Genomic DNA, 17,099 nt, shown 5'->3' with positions numbered 1-17,099 from the left:
CCTTGAGGAGTTACCTTGATCTGGTGACTCTGGATTCTACAAAGGACAATATCTCTCTGACAGAGATAGTGGAAGCTCTACAGACCTTGCAGGCCCATGTTGCCACCCTGCAGGTGCAGAATGGAGTCATGCAAGTTCAAGCCAAACCTCCTTCAGTTCCAAACCCCACTGCCAGTGAGCCCAAGCTCCCCATACCTGACAAGTTCAATAGCAATTGCCACACTGGGTTTTCTGGGTTCCTAAATCGGTATCTGCTCCTATTTCTACTGTGACCACAGTTGTACCCCACTGACCAAGCCTGAGTGGAATTGATTATGAGCCTGCTTACTGGGGAGGCCGTGGCTTGGGTGTCTCCATTCCTGGAAAACTCAAGCCCCCTTCTGGGACAATTTGAGGACATTCTTTGAGTTTTGGCAGTGATCTTCAGTGATCTGAGACATGAGTATATGGCCGCAGCCACCCATCAGGTGCTGCCGCAGAAAGGCTAAATATGCAGCAGAGTTCCAGGCTTGATAATAGATACCAAGTGGAATGAGGCTGCCTGGCATTATCATTTCCAGCTTGGCCTAAATGATGATATTAAAGATGAACTGGCATGGGTGGAATCCCCGTCCAGCCTGGATCCCTTAGCCGAACTATGGATCAAGATTGACAATTACCTGACTGAATGCAGCCAAGAAAAAAGATGGTCCTCCTGGCTCCTGCCAGCCTTCTGGCTCTGCACTCCCATCACTACTCCCTTCTCCGTCACCTGAACCCATGGAAGTTGATCCTCAATTTTGGCAAATTAGGGGATGGCTCCAGTACCTGGTGGACTGGGAAGGTTATGGTCTGGACAAGAAGTTTTCAAGTATGTAAAAGGTTATTATAAGGAGGAGGACAAGAAGCAATGGGCTTAAATTGCAGCAAGGGCAATTTAGGTTGGACATTAGGAAAAACTTCCTAACTGTCAGGGTGGTTAAGCCCTGGAATAAATTGCCTAGGGAGGTTGTGGAATCTCCATCATTGGAGATTTTTAAGAACAGGTTAGACAATCACCTGTCAGGAATGGTCTAGATCGGGGTCAGCAACCTTTCAGAAGTGGTGTGCCGAGTCTTCATTTATTCACTCTAATTTAAGGTTTTGCGTGCCAGTAATACATTTTAACGTTTTTCGAAGGTCTCTTTCTATAAGTCTATACTATAGAAACTATTGGTGGCCAGGACCCAGACAGTGTGAGTGCCATTGAAAATCAGCTCGCGTGCTGCCTTCGGCACACGAGCCATAGGTTGCCTACCCTTGGTCTAGATAGTCCTGCCACGAATGCAGGGGACTGGACTATCTGACCTCTTGAGGTCCCTTCTGGTTCTATGATTCTGTGATTCTTGGGAACTGGTAGAGAACATCCATGCCCTAGACCTTTTTGTAAGAGTTCCATCGGAAGTACCCCAAGAAACCAGGCGTAGAGGCTCCCTGGAGCTGGCAGGGGATTACAGTCAGGAAGCATGGCCTGCAGCAGAATCAGTCTCCAGGCAACCTAATGAGTGCAGCCGGACTGTAATAGGCTGCCTGATTGGCTACACCACCCGATTGATTGGAAGAGTCAGCAGACCAGCTCTGAAGCCCAGCAACAGTTCAGCAGCTGCTCAAAGCATTCAGCTGTGTCTGCAATAGCTCCTGTGCCTGCATATTCCCAGCACTGCCCCTACCTGGCCTCACTCCAGGTGACCCTTGGCTCCAGTTCTTGACTTCAACTCTGACTTGCCTCTGACTCTGGGCTCTGATTCTTGACTACCAACTTCTGCTCTGGCCAGTAAGCCTGACTCCTGCCCTAGCCACTGGTACGACCATCCACATCTCGGTCAGTGACACAGCCTACCTCGATTGCTGTTACAGGCAGGGGAGTCAAATTCATGCCCACTTTTTCTTAAGAGAAAATATTTTGTAACACCACAAATAAAATACCACTATGGCTGATCACACAGATATGCCTAGCACAATTATTGGGTACTCAATAATACTAGAGGGCTGCACATGTTGTTTATGTGAACCACACTGTATGCCAGGAGTTCTCAAACTGGAGGGTTGGAACTCCTCAAGGGGTCGCAAGGTGTTTACATGGGGGTCGTGAGCTGTCAGCTCTGTGGAGATGACAGCCCCAAGCCCCCATTAAATTAAATTAACCCCCCCTTTTAATGTATAAGGGGGGGTCACACTCACAGGATTGCTGTGTGAAAGGGGTCATCAATACAAAAATTTTGAAAACCATTGCTGTACACCCAAGGAAAGAGATTAATTTATGAAGCTACTGCCTGTGATGTGTCAGCAGCAGCAAAAGACACCAGAGAGATTCCTCTGCTGGCAGCACCCAATAGGCCATTGGGAGCCTTTATTTATATTTTTATTTTTTTCCCCCTCTTGCTTATACGAGTGGCAACCAGGTGTGATATTAAGCCAGAAAGGGTTAAACAACTAGCAAGCTAAATGACCCAAATTCAACTTGTAGAGATGTTAGAAAAGTATGTAAATGGTAACTAGGGCCATTTCCTGTTAAATAGACTAAAGCTTTGAAATGCAAACCTGTATTGTTAGAGAATTAGAGGTAATAGTAATTGTATGTATTATATCTTGTTAGATGTTAACCATATAAACAGATGGTTCCTGTCTGTTACTATATCTATTGATTCAGAGAACAAAAGGGAATATTAACATTTAGATGAAACCTGAATGTAATAATTTCATTGTCTATATTTCTCTTTGAAGTTTGTAGTAAATTGTCTATGAACTGCTTAATGGATAATTACCATATGCTAATGAATGCAACTAGTTACCTGTGTATACATAGAAAATAGGTGATTCTACTTAAATCACAATGCTTCATCCAAGGAACACCTGTTGTCAAGAGGCTGTCAATAGCCTGCCAGAATTCTATAAAAAGAACTCTTGGGCCCTGATCCTTTTATCTCAGATGTGCTTAGGCTTCATCAGAGGAAGTTTGAGATCTTTAGTCCTATCTGGATCACCCTGATATTGGATATTGGACTGTAACCTATGGACTAATTCTGAAAGAACTCTTTGCATCTCTAAAGCTCACCATCTCTACTATGAACTCTACCTAAGAACTCTATTCATATCTGTATGTATAATGATCTTTTAACCAATACTCTCTTTTCTTTTAAAATACATTTTAGCTTAATTAATAAGAACTAGCTGTGAGCGTGTATTTGGGTAAGATCCAAGATATTTATTAACCTGGTGGGTAATGTGTCCAATCCTTTTGGATTGGTAGAATTTTTTATATGATGAACAAGATTTTCAGTGATCGTCATCATATTTGAGTTGGCTGTCTGGGTGGGAGCTCAAGGCTGGGTTGCTTTAAGGGAACTGTGGTTTTTGGCTTCTGGGTAACCAGTAAGGTATTATAGAAGCTTGTTGAATCTAAGTATTAGAATAACCACCAGTTTGAGGGATTGTCTGCCCCATTCTTTGCAATTTGATCTGAGTAATCTTAGTGTGCCCCCCCTCCGGAACTCTGGTCAGACCAGGCATTTCTAGCTTTTCCATTTTCACCAAAATTAATGGGGTTCTGCCCTTTGATGCCTAGAACATTCCCTGGAGTTTTGGAATTGATTGGATGCAGTGTTCAAAAGATATCGCCTTACAGGCAGACAAACAAAGAAATGCCATCACATTGAGTGCAGGCCAGGGCCTTGTTTTATTTGGCCAATAACTTTCTACTTTAAAAAAAGTAGTCATGGTATACCTTTAGCATGACTTTGGCCCTAATATTTGTAATAGGGTCAGCTTAACTGCTCGTGCCTTAGAAATATTGGTTAGAAAGAGTGGTGCAGATCTGCAATACATTGATTTGTTTGATGACAATTAGTATGGACTAAACTGTACTAGAAAACAGGGTTTCTGTTTTTTAAGCAACTGGATTTCATTCAACCTTTTCTTGAAAAAACAAATATTTTAACAGCCTCTCCTGCCACAGGGTCCCAGTCCTGCTCTGCGTTGTGCTATCCAGTGAATACCTGTCCATCCCTAAAGACAATATGGAGAGGGATTCCTGGTACTAAAATGCATCCCAGACCCAACAGGAAAGCCCACTAGAGGGTATAGATGGAGTCAGTGCACATACTGTGATTGATAGCATGCACTAGTGAGAGGCCGATACTAGCAGTAATAAGATACAACTAGCAGCACTTCCATCTTGGCCATGAGTCAGAGCCAATGCTGGCAGAATGACCACAGAGTATACGGGTTAAATTGTGCCTTTAATGTCACAGTTTTGAGGAGGAGGGGATGTGTAGCTATACTGCCCATAAAAAGAGCACCAGAGAGATTATGCCAATTTCTCCTGGAACCACTCCTACACATGGGGGATGATGCATACCTTGCAGCAGACATTGATCTGCCGAGAATGCTCCTGCTCTACTCTGTGGGCCAATGCGGAGGAGCAAGCAAGGTCACACATTTCTTATGGCAGCCTGAGCAAGTATTCCCTGCTCTCGCCACAGTGCAGGCAAAGGAACTGCTATTGTTCCCTAGAAAGCTACACAAGGTGTAGGGGAGCTTCTTCACCTGTGTGCAGCTGCTCAGGAGCCCCTAACAGTCCAGCTTTATGTGTAGCTGAGACTACGTTGCTTCCTCTGCCCTCACGGCTCCCACCAGTAATGTCATGATTTGACCCATAATATTTAGAGAGAGTGTATAAAATGGGCATAATTTGTTCCCCGTTAGTGATAGCCTCATAACTCGGGAGCAGTGGAGCATAGCAGGGAAAGGAGTGAGTTATGAGAAGTGGCAATAAGCAATGTACTTAGATGCTGCTTATTATAATTTCTGTTTGTGCTGTGATGGTTGATAACAAATGTCCCTGGTGAAGAGACACTTTGCCTTTTGCTGCTTTTCCCTATATATTTTGTGAGATCTCTGTTAACATCAGCTATCAAAAGAACCAGAGAAAGCAATACAAAAAGAAAGCTGTAGCTCACCGTCAGCAACAGATTGTATTGTTATGGCATTGCAACCAGAAGATACAATTACATCAGTGAAATATGTAAAAACCTATGTTGGAAACTTGAATAATAAAGAATGAAAGCGGGAAACAAAAGTTTAGAACAGTCGCAAGATATCTGCTTCTAGCTCAGCATCTTCTTACTTTGCCTGTAAAGTGACTGATTACATAACATCCCCACCTAGTGGCATTCCATGAACTGGCACTTGAATAATGTATTCTACAGCAATAATAGAAACAACGAGGAGTCCTTGTGGCATCTTATAGACTAACAAACTTATTTGGGCATAAGCTTCATAAGCTTTTGTGGGCTAGAACTAGCAGTAATAGAATTTACCTCTTGATATTTGTGGGTTTTATTTCCATTACTATAAGTGCCTTTTGGAAGGATAATTGTATCCTCCTTTAAAAGTATTCTTCTTCTTTGTAAAATAAATATAGGGCTTTTGAAAGTTTATTGTACGAATAGCACTTGAGAAGGAAGTCTTTATTTTAGTCAGACTAAAGGTAGTTTAGGCAGGTAGTGGAAAGGGAGCCTTCCCCACACTACAGTGCCAGTTTAGCTCACCTCTGTCTTTGGGGTTCAGATAAAATCCTGGCCTCACTGGAGCCAATGCAAGAGTTGCTGCTGACTTCCATAGGGCCAGGATTTCCTCCTTCCTCTCTAGTAATGAGCAAGCACTTCGGTCTGTACTAATAGCCCATCCTGGGAGGGAATGATCAGCACTAGTCTGCTTCTTCCCTATTCCACTTCAACTTCTGCTGATTTTCCCCATTTCAAAGGGAAAACTTATTGTTAGGAGATGGGATTGTGACATCAAAGGTAGTTTGTTGCATCCTCCACTTCCCCATTATTTTCTCTGTCTCCTTCTGGCTCTGTTGGTGCCCCATAATAGATTATTGTTACCTTTGGATTATGTGTTGGGGTTGTGATATCAGAGGTAAATTGACCAAAAACTAGCTTACTATTCTTTTTCAGTCTTCACCTTCTTCCTTAGACTGTGGAACAGTCTCAAAGGAAGTGGAGAAGACCCATTTTTGAAGCATTTGAAAGGAGACTGAGTAAAGTACTAGCAAATATGCCATAGAGAACAATCCTGCATTGCCCTGGTAAAGTACTAGATGACCTAATAGGCAGATTTAAAAATTTTATTAAAGCAAATGCTAAAATTATCTAATACACAGGTTAAGGAATAATATACTTCTGGGTATAATGCTTAAATTATCCAAAAGTACAAAGTTTGGTTTAAAAGTAATAAAATACTTATAGTACATAATCTGCACTATCCCAAATTAAGGTTAATACATTTAACAATACTGTTTAGATATTAGCATCCAAATATTCTGGTACATCACTCATAAAAGGTTATACTAATAGTAGCTTGTGGAAAACAAATACAGCAATGAGTGTAGATTGTCCCTCAGTAATTGAGAATTTAGGATAGGTAGTCCCTCAGTAAATACAATCCACCAGAGAAGTATTTCAGCCACTCTAGCACCTACTTACTGGTTTGCTTATGAACGTTTCCATATAAGAAGTAGAACTTTGACCATTTTATACAGCAACATTTCAGTTTCACTGATGAAAAAATTGTAGTGGATGTGCAGCTGCTATGCAAGGATCTAGAAATAATGATGGGTAATAATCTTATGAATACAGCATGGGACCTGGTTAATCAGGTCAGTCATTATATAGCTATATTGGGTTACTGGGCTTTCGTGTATGAATGTGGTGTTTTAGTTTAATAGGGAGCTGATGGATAGACAAGGAAGAAGACAACACAATGGTTTTAGATAAATGGCTTCCTAACAAACACTTGGGGGTGATTACAAAACAGCTGACCTTTTAGCAGTGAAAATGCTACTTCCAGGCTGCAGCTCAATTACTGGCACATTGAGCAGTTAAGAAGACTCCCTGGAGAGAGGGCTGCGGAGGAGGGGGGTGAGGAGTTGTTAGCGAGCTGGTCGCCTAGGGGACAGTCACAGAAACTGCAGGAATATCTGAAGCAGTCGGGGGGCTTCCCAAACTTCCAGGCAATGGTAATCCTTAGGCAAGATAGGCATGGGTGTAAACTGTTCTTCATTGTGCAGTCTTTTGTTCTGAAATGCTTTGATTCTAAATAAACAATCCTTTGCTTTAAGAAGGCTATTTGGTCACTGGATATCAGTGGTCCGTCCTAGCTCCAGGAGGGTAGAGAGCTGCAGGTATTGAACCTAACAAGTCAGGCCTCCTGATGTAATCACAGTTGGTACAGAGTAGGGTTACCATACATCCTCTTTTTCCCAGACATGTCTGGCTTTTCGGCACTCAAACCCCTGTCCGGGGGGAATTGCCAAAAAGCTGAACATGTCCGGGAAAATGGCGGCTCTGCTCCTCCCCTGACTCTTCGGCTCTGTTTAAGAGCCGAGCTGCCCGAGCGCTATGGGCTTCAGGCAGACCCCTTGCCTCCGGACCCCAGCCGCCGGCCGGGCACTTCCCCTCCCGGGCTCCGGCGGCGCAGGGTCCGGAGGCATGGGGGCTGCTCGAAGCCGGCAGCGCTGGGGCAGCTCGGCTCTTAAACAGAGCCGAAGAGTCAGGGGAGGAGCAGAGCCTCCGGCCACGGCGACTCTGCTCCTCCCCTGATTCTTCGGCTCTGTTTAAGAGCTGGGCTGCCTGAGCGCTACCAGCTTCGGGCAGCCCCCATGCCTCCGGACCCTGCGCCGCCGGAGCCCGGGAGGGGAAGTGCCCAGCTGGGGGTGCAGGGTCCGGAGGCAAGGGGGCTGCCCGAAGCCCAAGCGCTACCAGCTTCACGGTTTGCCAGGCAGCCTCCAGACCCTGTGCCCCCGGCTGGGCGCTTCCCCTCCCGGGCTCCAGCTGCACTGGGGAAGCGCCGGCCGGGGGCGCAGGGTCTGGGGGCTGCCCGGCAAACCGTGAAGCCGGTAGCGCTCGGGCAGCCCTTTCCGCATGGCTGGGAGGGAGGAGGGGGCGGAGTTAGGGTGGTGAAGGGGCGGAGTTGGGGTAAGGCTGGGGTGGGGAAATGGGCGGGGCCAGGGCCCGTGGAGGGTCCTCTTTTTTTATTTGATAGATATGGTAACCCTAGTACAGAGGGGACTGCAGCCCTGGGCCTGGTCTGAGAATGAGCGAATCACGTGATTCTGCCCCAAAAGAGGTGATGGCTTGAGGCCTGAGGGAGGGAACTCAGAGACCAGAAGGGGTCAGAGATGCAGGTAGCCTGGTATCTGTGACAAAAGTCACCAGGCCTTATGTTAACAGTTGGTATAAGTCTCAGACTCTGTCTACACTACGCAGCTTTTAGTGACAGGGCTGTGTCGCTACGGCCATGCCGCTAAAAGGCGTGCAGTGTAGCCGCTGTTTGTCGGCTTTCCTGCCGACAAAAACCTTCCACCCCCAAATGAGCGGTGCTTGTCATCAGCAAAACTTTTGTCTTTTGGGGAGGGAGGGCTGTTTGTTCGTTTTTTTAACATCTCTGAAATCCAAAAGTTTTGTCGTTCAGTTGCCAGTGTAGACATAGCACAGTCAACTTGTGGGACTCCTTACCTGAGGAGGTTGTGAAGGCTAGGACTATAACAGCGTTTAAAAGAGAACTGGATAAATTCATGGTGGATACTGGGCAAGATGGGCCTTTGGTCTGACCTGGTACGGCCGTTCTTATGTTCTTATAACAAAATTAATGTCAATCTTTTCCCTCCACTCTTCTCTTGTCTGAGGTTTCAGGCTTTTTCTGGACATTGTGTGTCAGCTGTGTACTCTAGTCTGTGTACTTCACTGATAACCCAATCAGACTAGGCTCTTTTTTCACCTCTCCTCGGAAGTTGTTTACCTTTCCTATGATGGACTGTAGTAAAAAGCTCATTCTAGGATTCAGTTCTCTTAAAGAACATAAAATTTCTGGGGGGCAAAAAATCAAAAAAGGCTAAAAAAATGAAATGAAAGATACATAGTAGAAAGAAACATACCTAGCCCAAGACTCCCTAGTTTTTCATAGGCAAGCCCAAATCCTTAAAGGTACACAAAAGAAATCAGAAAATATGATGCTCTTAGTTCTAGATTTCTGTGTTATTCTCATGCTCTTTGTCAAATCCTGTCTGATTCTTACCATGGAAATGTGGCAAAGGTGCAGCTCTCACATCCTCTGAGACCAGGTGACCTGCTTTATTTCGTCCAGTTATACCTAGAAGAATCTTAGAAGTTAATGTTTTAGTACTCTGCTACAATTAATTATATTTGCACTGGGACAATCAAGCAAGCTGTCCAATCTTGAAGTGGTTTTCTTTCTCTTCTGTTCCAAACATAGTAGTCACTGAACATTTCAAAATTAATTGAATATTGTATAGACCACTGTTTCTTGAGAATGAACCGGTTGATGTCTATGTTCTATCTAGAATTCCCCAGAAATTATAGACCAATCAATCTAAATTCAATACTGGAAAGATACTGGAACAGATTACAATGGTCTACAATTTTTGAGAAGTTGTCTGCTTCAGAGATAAGATGTGCTATTTATTATGTATTTTGATGTGCTGAATTCAAATATGACAATTAAAACAACTGATTGGCTACTGTTTCTAAGATATTTAAGTTTTTACATTTTATGTCTATGTATATTGTGTAGATAGTAGAGTTTTAATCATAAATTGTAAACCTGGTCTTTTCATGTGTTTATGGTTGCTTTACATGATAATATTTCACCTGTCCTGTTTATGTAACACTTTAAAAATCAACAAAAGGGTTATATAAATAAAATTGATTATGAAACAAAAGGCAAAAAACTATTATGTACATAGTTTAGTCCTATTCAGTGTCTACTCGGCGCTTCTTGGCTTGTCTCTTGTATTCATTAAATGGAGCATCTCTTGTCACTGTCCAGCAATAGTCTGCAAGCATTGATGGGCTCCATTTGCCCTGATAGCGTTTCTCCATTGTTGCAATGTCCTGGTGAAATCGCTCGCCGTGCTCGTCGCTCACTGCTCCGCAGTTTGGTGGAAAAAAATCTAGATGAGAGTGCAAAAAATGTATCTTTAGTGACATGTTGCAACCAAGGCTTTTGTATGCCTTGAGGAGGTTTTCCACCAACAACCTGTCTGCCTTGTTGTTTCCGAGAAAATTTATTGTCACTAACTGGAAGGCTTTCCATGGCGTCTTTTCCTTGCCACGCAGTGCATGGTCAAATGCATCATCTCGAAGAAGTTCACGAATCTGAGGACCAAAGACACCTTCCTTTATTTTAGCTTCACTTAACCTTGGAAATTTTCCATGGAGGTACTTGAAAGCTGCTTGTGTTTTGTCAATGGCCTTGACAAAGTTCTTCATCAGACCCAGCTTGATGTGTAAGAGTGGTAACAAAATCTTCCTTGATTCAACAAGTGGTGGATGCTGAACACTTTTCCTCCCAGGCTCCAATGACTGTCGGAGTGGCCAATCTTTCTTGAAGTAGTGGGAATCTCTTGCACGACTATCCCATTCGCAGAGAAAATAGCAGTACTTTGTGTATCCAGTCTGAAGACCAAGCAAGAGAGCAACAACCTTCAAATCAGCCACAAAGCTGCCACTGATGTTGGTCATAGTTTATGCACCTCAAAAGTTATTTCATGTTGTCATAGGTTTCCTTCATATGGAATGCAGGGATTGACTCTTGGTCCAATGACATTTAACAATTGTATCAATTATCTAGAGGATACAAAATCTTTGCTGGTAAAGTTTACAGATGATAAAGATAGCAGAGTAGTAAATAATGAGGACGACAGGTTACTGTTACAGAATTATCTGAATTGCCTGGTTAATGGTCACAATCCAAAAAAATGAATTTTAATACAGCCAAATGCAAAGCAATACATTTGGGCATCAATAACACAGGTTATACTCACAGGATACTACCTTAGAAGCAATAATTCAGAGAAAGATTTAGGTGTCAGAGATAATCATCTCAGCAAGAGCTCTCAGAATTATACTGTGGTAAAAAGAGTTAGTGCAATCCCTGTACATAAAAAAGTATATCTAGTACAATGCCCTGGTACGAAGCATTGGTAAGAACACTGAGTCCAGTTCTAAGATCCATGTTTCAAGAAGGATGTGGGTATACTGAAGATAATTGAAAAGAAGGCCACAAAAATTATCCAGGGGCTGTAAAACAAGCCTTATGATGTGAGGTTTAAGGAGCTCAATTTATTCAGCTCATCAAAAGAAAGATGAGAGGTGATTTGATCACTGTGTAGCGGTACTTACAAGCTGAAAAACACACCTGACAGTGGGAAGCTTTTCAATGTTGCTGACAAGATCCAGTGGCTGGGAGTTGAAGTTAGACAAATTTATCCTTGAAATAAGATGCAATTTCCTAGCTGAGGGTAATTAAACATCGGAACAGCTCACCAAGGGAGTGGTTGGCTCACCATCATACAATCTTTAAGATAGGACTAGCTATCTTTGTAAAAGACTGCTTTAATAGAACTCTGGGAGAAATTCTATGAGGTTTGTGTGCAGGGAGTCAGGCTAGATGTTCATGGTGGTCTTATCTGGCCTTGTAATTCATGACTCTACAAGTTCCCTTCCTTCATGGGCCCTGGGAAGAACAGAATTGCCCACTGTGCCTATGTCCATAAAACTTGCAATTCTTCATTAAGATAATGACTACGTTTTAGTCACAAGTATTTTTAGTAAAAGTCATGGACAGGTCACGGTCAATAAACAAAAATTCATGGCCCGTGACCTGTCCATGACTTTTACTAAAAATACCCCTGACTAAAACTGGGGGGGGGGGAGGAATTGGGGGAGGCACCATGTACAGTGAAGAAGAGTTATGTAAAAAAACAACAGAAAAAGATCCTAATCTGCTCCAAGCATGTGACAAGCCATGTTGTATTACTCCAGCAGATGGAGCAGGAATTCAGAAGCAGCCTTTCTTTTAGTTTCTCCACAAATTTAAAAAGCAACAAAAAACGCACAGCTAAATTGTCCTTTGTCCAAACTAAGTACACTGCATTTTGCTGTTGTACAGTTGTGTGTAAACAAATTATTTTGCCCCTGTAAACATCAGGATGTTGGTACCAAAATCATTAGAATTTTTTGTCTCTCTATTTTTTTTCTTTTAAGTTGGTAAAGGCTGTAGAACTAGCGCTTAGCATGCTTATATCTGGGCATGCGCTGAAGGGAGAAAGACTTCAACCAAAGGAAAAGGAGGAGAGAGGGGAAAAAATATACTGAAAGAAGAGGGAAGAGAAGAGAGAAATAAAAACTAATAAATGCTGGAAGAGAGGTATATTTTATTCCTAATATGTTCCTACACAAAGTGAGGAGACATGAAAAGAGGGGTAGAAGACAGAATAGAAACAGATGGAAAATTTAGATATGTGAAATTATTTTCTTTACAAATTGGTGTTCACATGGGTGTTCCTGCAGCCATACCATCTAAGACTTCTGACCTTATAAACTAAACAGGTTTAGTTTGGTCAGTAATTAGATGGCAGACTTCCAAGAAAAACCCATTAGCTGCAGAAAGTACTGTTAATATAGTGTTCTTCCCTCTGCTCTAAGTCAGTATTGAGACAGTGCTTTGGGAAAGTATGCAAGGTCATTGTGCTGCTGATGGGGGAGGGGAGGCACTGAGTTATAAAATGGAGGTTCTGACCACTTAAAGTGATTAAAGATCCCATGGCACTTTTCATAAAAGTTGCAAAGTCCCAGTGTCCTGGATGAATTCCAACTCACTTAATAACATTCTACCTAAACCACTACTGCAGTTTCAGCTGGATAGAATGTAGCATTTGCTACACTTGTACTACCGGCAGAATGCAGAGAAACACTCAATTGTTCCATTTTATTTTGAGGGCTACATTATAATCTAATCTGATTTCCTACCCAGTAGTTACTACATCAAGCCCCTAACTTCTGTTTGATCTTTTAGAACATGTACTCTTGATTTAGAGATTTCAAGAGACTGAAAATCTACTACATCCCTTTGTATGTTGTTCTAATGGTTAATTACCCTGTTAAAATGTGAGCTTTATTTCAATGCTAATCTGTCTAGTTCAGCTTCCAGCCTTCATCGTATTAAAACATGAACTCATACAAGGTAGGAGATGGAAAAGGCATATTAGCTCATTCAGTCACTATCCCTTCCACTAGAACCCCACCTGTGATTTAGTTACAGAAAAGGCACAATAAGCCCCTCTATTTACAAGTGCAGAGCTTCACTCCACCCACTTCCTGACTTTTCTTTCCTGTCTCCTCTCACAGGGAATAAATCAGTCATGTGATGAAAGAGGCTGTTGTCTGTAAGGCTCCTGCCTCGTTTGTTACACAAGCTTGGGAAAGGCAAGTCTGGGCCTGCCCAAAATTAAAGGCCCTTGTCCACAACTAAGAGGTATGCGCCACTAAATCCAGGCTTCTGTAGATTATGGAGGGCCACAGATGAAAGAGCAGGAGCAGGAAGGAGGTCAGAGGTAACGAATCAGGAATCTAGAAGGGAACACCAAGCAAAGAATCTGACAGAGCCCACTGCTCTTCAAAGGCAGCTAGGGACTCAGTGGACACTGCTCAGAGGAACTCTCCTGGAGGCATGATTGTATGAGGGATCAGAAATAGGCCCCATGATTGCAGAGCACCGCCCCCATCCAGCTGTCTTGGCCAGTGCCAAGAGGAGTTTGGCAAGGTAGTCCCGTGACTTTACAGGACCACACATGGGATGTGAGGAAAAGTGCAGCCAGAACTTCCGCAAGAGGTTCTGGAGTTGGAAAGTATGTAGTATTTGAAGTACTAGGGACAGGTGCATCTAGGCCCACCCAAAACTAAAGGCCATCCCCCACAACTAAGGGAGAGGAACCACCAAGGCCAGGCTCCAATTAATTACAAAGGACAACAAACAAGAAAACAGAAATGGGAGTGAGGTTCAAGATTGAAAATCAAGAAACCAGATGTGGACTCTGAGCAGAGAACCCTGGACAGCACCCATTGTTCCTCAAAGGTGAGCAAGGAATCAGTGGACACTGCCCAGAGGAACTCAGCCTAGAGACATGACCGAACAAGGGAATGGAAATAGGCCCCAGTTACAGAGAAACCCCCTGTCTAGCTTCCTCCACCTGGTGTGATGAATGGCCATGTTGGCCAGTGTTAGGAGGAGGTTGAAAAGGCTGTTCTGTGACTTTGTAGGCCTATGGATGGGATGTGCATAAATCAGGTGGCATGGGATAAAAATGCAGCCAGAACCCCAGTAAAAATCTGGAGTCAGAAGGTGTGTACTGACCAATAAAGTGATGCAGGATTCAAATTTCTCAGGGGGAAAAAACAGGCTATAGGCATCTCAAACTGGGTACCCAAAATTCATATATATATATTTTTTACTTTAATCTCTCTGTGTCTCAGTCCCCATTTGTAAAATGGGAATAATAATATTCCCTCATCTCTGAAAATAAGTTCATTAATGTTTGTGAACCACACAGAAAAGCCTATGAGGAAATAAATAATTCCTCCATCAAAGACAGGTTGATTAATGTGCAGTAAATAAGTCATAGGGCTACTTGTTGAACAAAGAGAAAACTGAATAGCTGCTCATTCAGTTAGCACTGTCCCTCCTTGGAATGAGCCAGAAGTGGAAAAAAATAGCACATGGTCATGTGATTTAAAGACTGTATCATCATGGATATGCACAAGAGGGCCAAATTAACATTGCAAAGGCAACCTTCATTCTGGCATTTCCTAACGTTTGAGTGCTTGACTTTGCAACCTTAATAATGTTCTTTTAGTTTTTTTTAATAATTATATCTGCCACATACATGCTGGATCTCTCTTTGCCATATACAAACACACACAAAATGTCTTTGCTCTCTGTAAAGTCCAAGTGACTCTTCACAACTGTTCGCTGCTGGATGGTCAGAGAGCTTTCTCGTATGCAAAGAACAGTCTATTTCCAGTTCCAAGAGGAAAATGCCCCCATTATCTGCCATGGATTATTTTATTAGGAATTCTTCAGCTGCTGATGACTAGTTAGTTCCCAGGGGTAGAGTCTCCGGATGTTAGCACAATAACAGGGTTTGTTTAATAAAGTATTTCAACAACAGAAATATTTCCAAGCTATTGGTTGCAATTTAAGTGAGCAAAAAACTGATGACTTCACCATGTGTTTCTCTGCTCTGCTCTCAAACAATAGATCTAATTCTGTAACCCTTACTCAAGCAAAACTCCTGCTAACTTCAATGGCTAAGAAATTAAGGACTCCTCTCCATAAACAGTTAATCTGAAAAGCAACCAGCCCTACTTGATCTTGCTATTCAAAACCAAAGGAAACAATTTTATATGAGAGTTTTAAATATGCTATTTTTAGTTCTACAACAGCTCAGTTAAATACACCTTTAAAAATACTACATTTATCTGATTTGTGCGCTAGGGTAAAGTATAACTACTCAGGAGTAATGCTTGCAAGTCCTCCCTTTTTTAACTGTTTACATACACTAAAAGCATTTTAACTCCATTTTGTTGCATTTAAAAACAATAACATTTAGAAGTCTACCTTTAGCTATTTAGATGACATTTCTGTCATACATACAGTGAGAATATCTATGGCTACGTCCTCACTACGGGGGGATCGATTTCAGCTACGCAAATTCAGCTATTCGATCATATCCGAGCCGACTTACCCTTCCGTGAGGACGGCGGCAAATCGACCTCCGCGGCTCCCCCATCGACGGCGCTTACTCCTACCTGTGCTGGTGGAGTACAAGCATCAATTCAGGGATCAGTTGTCGCGTCCCAACAAGACGCGATAATTCCATCCCTGAGAGATCGATTTCTACCCGCCGATTCAGGCATGTAGTGTAGACGTAGCCTATTACATTTATCTTGCGTAATATTTTTTTATCTCAGGTTGCTAAGGTACTTATCCCTATACAAATATTTTCACAGTATGTGAGGCTTGTTAAGTTATAATTGTTAAAGACACTCCCACTTTTTCCTTCTATCTTCTTTTCTTATTCTCCAATTCAGGAAAGGTCATTGCTCAAGGCCAATTCAGCACAGCAGAAACTAGCAGAAGCTAAAACAGTAAATGCATTAAAAAAAAATCTTGAAAATGTTCAACTCCTGCCCCAAAAATTTTGAAAACTTTGAAACAAAACAATTTAAAATTTGTTCACAAATATAGGTTTTTGTTTTCCAGCCAGCTCTATGAATTACGTTGGTTGTGATGAATTTTGGATTTCCTGTATGAATTTATAAATATTATGTATGACCTGGTTACTGTGCGGTTTACTGTATGCATATATTGAGTTAATTCAATAGCAGGATTGTCAGGAAATACACCCAGGAAAGGGGAGGTGGATCTCAATATACACCTCTCAGCAAACACTTCAGGGATGATACAAGAGCCATCAGCTTGTATGTTCTACCTCTGAGCCTGTATAGCTCACCAAACTGATGTTGGGCAGTAAGTCCAAGTCCAGAAAACTGGGGAAAAAAAGAACCATAGCAGGAAAGTCCCATAAGGACTTACCTGGGTTTTTGGAAACTGACACTCAACCCCCTCTCCTTCCTCCCCCTCCCCCCCCCCCCCCCCGAGATTAGGAGTCCGAGGTATGATAGGCATGCCTAGGACACTAGGTATGATAGATATGCAAATAACCCTTGTGTTGTTTCTATGGTTAAATAAACAATACTTTTGTTTTAAGAAGGCAGTTCTGGGTCACTATAAACCACGGGTCACAGATTCCTGAAGGGAAGAACCACAGGAACCCAAACCCACTCAGACCTGCTGGGAAGGCACAGCTGATCCACAGGGTACTACAGCCCAGTACCTGGTCTAAAGAAAGGAGAATTGTGTGATTCTACCCTAAAGACAGGTAAGGGAACAAGACCTGATACCATTAAGAGTGCACTTGAACAAATCAGAGATTCAGCTAGCCCTGTAACCGTGAATATACATACATACTACCTATATGGGCCACTGCCTGGAGGGTTTGGCCAGTCATTGTGATAGTAGGCTCTACATAAGGCTTTCCTGATGCAGGCTGGTACATCACTTCTGTCTTCTTGATGTTGATTGTGAGACCTAAATTGTCATAAACTGAAGAAAAATAATCCATACTCTGCTACATGTCAGACTCAAATTTGGCATTC

The 17,099-nt window shown here is 42.6% G+C and overlaps 1 protein-coding gene across 1 annotated transcript in view; it reads right to left on the bottom strand.

Annotated features, from left to right (window-relative positions):
- The window catches only part of LOC128831096 (cytochrome P450 7A1), a 37,847-nt gene extending 22,194 nt beyond the window's left edge, over positions 1-15,653 (bottom strand). Inside the window, exon 1 of the mRNA XM_054017205.1 lies at positions 15,626-15,653. The gene's annotated coding sequence lies outside the window, so the exon portion shown is untranslated. The remainder of the gene's footprint in view (positions 1-15,625) is intronic.
- Positions 15,654-17,099: the final 1,446 nt, after the last annotated feature.

The sequence above is a fragment of the Malaclemys terrapin genome, chromosome 2, assembly GCF_027887155.1.
Source record: "Malaclemys terrapin pileata isolate rMalTer1 chromosome 2, rMalTer1.hap1, whole genome shotgun sequence".
NCBI classification, from domain to species: Eukaryota; Metazoa; Chordata; order Testudines; family Emydidae; genus Malaclemys; species Malaclemys terrapin.
Note: the sequence above shows the minus strand (reverse complement) of the source record. Positions and strands in the feature narration are given on the sequence as shown.